Source organism: Macaca nemestrina, chromosome 6, assembly GCF_043159975.1.
Source record: "Macaca nemestrina isolate mMacNem1 chromosome 6, mMacNem.hap1, whole genome shotgun sequence".
NCBI classification, from domain to species: domain Eukaryota; kingdom Metazoa; phylum Chordata; class Mammalia; order Primates; family Cercopithecidae; genus Macaca; species Macaca nemestrina.
Window position 1 is genome coordinate 96696891 of NC_092130.1, and position 6107 is coordinate 96702997.

The 6107-nt window shown below is 43.7% G+C and overlaps 1 pseudogene; it reads right to left on the bottom strand.

The window, feature by feature from the left end:
- Positions 1-682: 682 nt before the first annotated feature.
- LOC112425449 (large ribosomal subunit protein eL39-like) lies at positions 683-853 on the bottom strand (annotated as a pseudogene).
- Positions 854-6107: the final 5254 nt, after the last annotated feature.

Sequence of the window (6107 nt, forward strand, 5' to 3'; positions counted from 1 at the left end):
TTACCTACTTAAGCCTCAGCAATGGTGGGTGCCCCTCCCCCAGCCTTGCTGCTGCCTTGCCGTTAGATCGCAGACTGCTGTGCTAGCAATGAGGGAGGCTCCGTGGGTGTGGGACCCTCCCGGCCACAAGTGGGATATAATCTCCTGGCGTGCCCGTTTGCTAAGATCCTTGGTAAAGCACAGTATTGGGGTGGGAGTTACCCGATTTTCCAGGTGTTGTGTGTCTCAGTTCCCCTGGCTAGGAAAAGGGATTCCCTTCCCCCTTGCGCTTCCCAGGTGAGGCGATGCCTTGCCCTGCTTCAGCTCTCGCTGGTCGGGCTGCAGCAGCTGACCAGCACCAATTGTCCTGCACTCCCTAGTGAGATGAACCCAGTACCTCAGTTGAAAATGCAGAATTCACCTGTCTTCTGTGTCGCTCACGCTGGGAGTTGGAGACTGGAGCTGTTCCTATTTGGCCATCTTGCTCCGCCCCCCAGAATGTTTCATTCATTATTCTTTTTTAAAAAACGAAAGGTCTCACGTATTTATTACTCAACCCAGCCAAACAACACGCTCATAACTGATTCAGAGAGAAAAAAATATATTCCCAATAAAACGTCCAACTCTCCAGATAGTGGTGACATTTTCAGCTTGATATGGTAATGTGATCGTGACCTTCAGACAGCATAAATATGTGTGCCATCTCATGTGCAATTCCTTACAGACCTAGCTTGGTTCTTCTCCAATGTCTCCTTTTGGAGTTGTACCTGATTTTATTACCAGTTTTCATCCGAATCCACTGGGGAATGGGACGATTTTGCTTTTGTTTTTTAGCCAGGAATCACTTAATCCTGAAAGTCTTGTGAGAAGACATGGTGAGAAGCGGAGTCAGGCACACACCACGATGACGGAGAAAGGAAGAGCTCATTCATGACTCTTTTGGTATCAAGTGACAGAGACTAAACTCAAACCGGCTTAAGCCAAATAAACTGAGACAGAAAGGGTGGAAGGTTGAGAGTATCAGTGACTCATGCTTAACATGGTTAAGTTAACCAAGAAACCTATGGTTTCTGACATACCTAGGTTCAGGGGCTGAAGTTATATAATTAGAGCTGGACCTCACCATCTCTGAGGATTCTTTCTCTACATGGTGGTATCGGGTAGCTCCAGGTTTATATCCTACAAATTGAACAATCCCAGAGGAAAACAAATTTATCTTTCCTTATAGTTCTAGCAAAAGTGCCAAGGAAGGCACTGATTGGCCCAGGTAAGTCATATGTTCATGGAGTTTTGGGGTGGGTCAGCTCATGAACTGGACCAGGGAGGGATTAAGTGGCATAACGGGGGGGCAGTTATCAGAAGAGAGGGGAATGTGGTCGGGCACGTTGGTTCACACCTGTAATCCCAGCACTTGGGGAGGCTGAGGCCACAGACCCACTGAGGTCAGGAGTTCTGGACCAGCCTGGCCAACATGGGGAAATGCTGTGTCTATTAAAAATACAAAAATTAGCTGAGCATGATGGTGGGCACCTGTAATCCCAACTACTCGGGAGGCTGAGGACAGGAGCAATCGCTTGAACTGGAGAGGTGGAGGTTTCAGTGAGCCAAGATCATGCCGTTGCACTCCAGCCTGGGCAACAGAACAAGACTCCATCTCACAAAGAAAAAAAAAAAAAAGAAAGGAAAATAGGGGAATGAGTGTCTGTCTGGCAAAACCAATAGATGCCTACCACACTGTGCCTACAACAGAATAATAGCACAAACCTCTGCTTTCTATCCAAATTAAAGATACGCTGTACCCCTTGGAGATTCTGGTATCTCCTATAAGACTTGTGCAACCAGGCCAGGCACAGTGGCTCACACCTATAATCCCAGCACTTTGGGAGGCCAAGGCAGGCAGATCACCTCAGGTCAGGAGTTTGAGACCAGCCTGACCAACATGGAGAAACCCTGTCACTACTAAAAATACAAAAATTAGCCAGGCATGGTGGCGCATGCCTGTACTCCCAGCTACTCGGGAGACTGAGGCAGGAGAATTGCTTGAATCCGGGAGGCAGAGTTTGCAGTGAGCTGAGATCGCCCCATTGCACTCCAGCCTGGGCAACGAAAGCAAAACTCTGTCTCAAAATAAATAAATAAAATAAAAAGACTTGTGCAACTGATAATTACCCTTGATAATAATCGCTTATATTATTAACTCAGAGATAATCCTTTTTTATGTGGGAATCATTTTTTAACCTTTTATTTAGAAAAATTTTAGATTTAGAGAAAAGCTGCAAAAATAGTAGAGTTCCCATGTATCCTTCACCCAATATCCCCTAAGTTTAACTTCTTATGTAATTATAGTGCAATTATCAAAACTAACTTCAGCACGATGCTACTAAATAAACTACAGATTTTACTGGGGTTTCACCAGTTTCCTCTCTAATGTTCTTTTTCTGTTCTAGGATCCCACACTGCATTTTGTCATGTCTAATTTCCTCAGTGACAGGTCTCAATCTTTTCCTAGTTTTCATGACACTTCTGAAGAGTACTCCTCAGTTATTTTGTAGAATTTCAATTTTCAGACAATTTTCCCTTTAGAATGGCTACCTACAAAAGCACTACTACTTCTAAAAGCATCATACAAATAATGATTAAAATCACATCTTGCATTGAATCCTTGTAAACATCAAGACTAACCCTTGAACAGTCACCACCAATCAGTTATTATTCTTTGTTTTTTTTTAAAAAACCTATTAAACAGGCCAGGAGCGGTGGCTCAGGCCTGTAATCCCAGGACTTTGGGAGGCTGAGATGGGCAGATCACGAGGTCAGGACATCGAGACCATCCTGGCTAACATGGTGAAACACCATCTCTACTAAAAATACAAAAATTAGCCAGGTGTGGTGGCGGGCGCCTATAGTCCCAGCTACTCAGGAGGCTGAGGCAGGAGAATGGCGTGAACCCAGGAGGCGGAGCTTGCAGTGAGCCACTCCAGCCTGGGTGACAGAGTGAGACTCTGTCTCTAAAAACAAAAACAAAAACAAAAACCTATTAAACAATTACATAAAATTTATATATATGTATATTTTGGAGTCAGGATCTGGAGTGCAGTGGTATGATCATAGCTCACTGCAGACTCAAACTCAGGCGCAAGCCATCCTTCTGCCTCAGCCTCCTGAGTCACTGGGATTACAGGCATACACCACCATGCCCAGCTCAAATATTTTTCATTATACCAAAAACTTTTCATGATATTAAAATTATTCAAACATATTTGAGCAATAAAATAAATGACTGTATTGGACTATAACCTAAATAATAAAATAAATAAAGACTAGCCAAGTGCGGTGGCTCATGCCTGTAACCCCAGCATTTTGGGAGGCCGAGGCAGCGGATCACCTGAGGTCGGGAGGTGAAGACCAGCCTGACCAACATGGAGAAACCCGTCTCTACTAAAAATACAAAATTAGCCAGGCATGGTGACGCCTGCCTGTAATCCCAGCTACTCAGGAGGCTGAGGCAGGAGAATCGCTTGAACCCGGGAGGCAGAGGTTGCGGTGGGTGAAGGAAGCCGAGATCGCGCCTTTGCACTCCAGCCTGGGCAACAAGAGTGAAACTGTCTCAAAAAAAAAAAAAAAAAAAAAATTCTATGAAACCATAGGTTGTTGAATGAGTAAATAAATACAGGAAAAGAGACACTTCTTCACCAAATAATTCCAATTAATATATAGCAAAGGAATGAGGGAAACAGAAACCATCCTTAGAACACCACTGTAATAACTGTTGCAGACAAGATCCTCCTATGGGTACTAAAATTAGGAGAAACAGGAATTTGCATAGTCTCAAAGTAATTAACAAGATGTTTGGTAAATACAAACGAAAAGATAGTAACTTCATAGTCGATAAACCCAGTAGATAGCTGTCTTAATGAGGTGATCAAAGCTAACATAACCAGAAATTAGACATATTCACATCATGTACCCTTTTGTATTGATATAGGAGTTAAAAAGAAATTACTTAAGCAGATAGGATACAGAAATCCTGGGTAAGGTTTCCCTTTTAATGAGAAGCAGCCCCAGGGCCAGGCACGGTAGATCACGCCTGTAATCCCAGCACTTTGGGGAGCCAAGGTGGGTGGATCAACTGAGGTCAGGAGTTTGAGACGAGCCTGACCAACATGGTGAAACCCCATCTCCACTAAGAATACAAAAAATTAGCCACGCGTGATGGCAGTCACCTGTAATCCCAGCTACTCGGGAGGCTGAGACAGGAGAATCGCTTGAAGCCAGAAGGCAGAGGTTGCAGTGAGCTGAGATCATGCCACTGCACTCCAGCCTGGGTGTGACAGAGCAAGACTCTGTCTCAAAAAAAAAAAAGAAAAAGAAAAGCAGCCCGCAAATCATTTCCTTTTCTACTAAAGAGCAGCCTGTAAAATCGAGCTGCAGACGTAAACAAGCAAGCTGGAAGCTTGCACTGGTGAATGCCAGCAGTTGTGCAAATAGGAATATACCACCTGGGACTAGGCATGTTCAAAATGGCGGCTCCATCTTCTGTTTTGGCAGCCACGTGTACCCTAAGGAACAGACAAGATGGCGCCAGCCCAGTGGCAAGCTCATTTGCATAATAAGATTAGGGTAGGGCGACCAGCTTTCCCTGGCCTCTATGTAAGTGTCACACTTGGTCAAACCAATATGTGAGCCCAGGTAAATCAGACACCACCTTCTTCTCAAGCCTGCCTATAAAATCTGCGGCAGTCGGCTGCTATTCTGTGTTTTGGAGCCTCTGTCTCCCAAGTAGCTGCTCTCCTCTCTCCTTTCTGCTACATATTAAACTTTCCGCTCCTTAACCCAAGGGCATGTCTCTGTCCTTAATTTTCTTGGCGCAAGATGACCAACCCCAGGTGTTTACCCCAGACAATGATGCTGCTTCAAAATGATACGCTAAGAACTTACCACATCTGTGGCATTTTTACCAAAATTGCATCACCTCAATCTAATAATGATTAGAAATTAGACAAACACAAATGGAGACAAACTGCTATTATTGTGTTTTATGCGCAATGTGGTAGGCATCTGTTGGTGCCTCTGACAGTCATTTCTCATATGAAAAACTTTAATATGGAAATGTTTTGGTATAATAAAAAAAATTTATTTTATATAATTGTTTAACAGATTTCTTTAAAACCAAAGAATAATAGCTGGCCATGCATGGTGGCTCACACCCGTAATCCTATCACTTTGGGAGTCCGAAGTGGGAGGATCTCATGGAGTTCGAGACGAGCCTGGACAACATAGTGAGATGTTATCTCTCCAAAAAAAGAAAAAAAGGGTAAGAATAATAGCTGCTGATTGGTGATAACTATTCAAGGGGTAAAGTCTTTACATTCACAAGGAATTCTATGCAGGGTGTGATTGTAAGCATAATTTTATGATGCTTTTAGATGTAGTAGTACACCTATAGGTAGCCAGTTTAGAGAGGAAATTGTCTGAAAATTGAAATTTTTATTCAAAAATCAAAAATTACAGAATCTCCTTTCTTCAGCATGTCCTTTTCTGTAACCACCAGGTGGTGCCATGAGCTTTAAAAATTACTATACAAATGTTCCTTTTTTTGGTGGCGTAATACCTGAACTCTAGAATACGTGGAACCTTAGAGATCTTCTCATCAAAAGTCTTTTTTTTTTTTCCTAAGAGGCTTGCCCAACATTACAGCTAGTTGTGATGAGAGCTGGGATCAGAGTCCAAGTCTCCTGCCTTATTAAAGTTGCTGGAGAGGCAGGTTCTGCAGACAGGAGGCTACAGAAGAATTTTTAAAAATACCTGCTAAGTGTTATACAGAAAAAGGATTATGAGGCCAGGTGCAGTGGCTCATGCCTGTAATCCCAGCACTTTGGGAGGTTGAGGCGGGTGGATCACCTGAGGTCAGGAGTTCGAGACCAGCCTGGCCAATATAGTGAAACCCTGTCTCTACTAAAAATACAAAAATTAGCTGGGTGTGGTGGCACGCACTTGTAATCCCAGCTACTTGGGAGGCTGAGGCACGAAAATCACTTGAACCTGGGAGGCAGAGGTTGCAGTGAGCTGAGATCGCACCACTGCACTCAGCCTGGGCAACAGAGTCAGACTGTCTCAAAAAAAAAAGA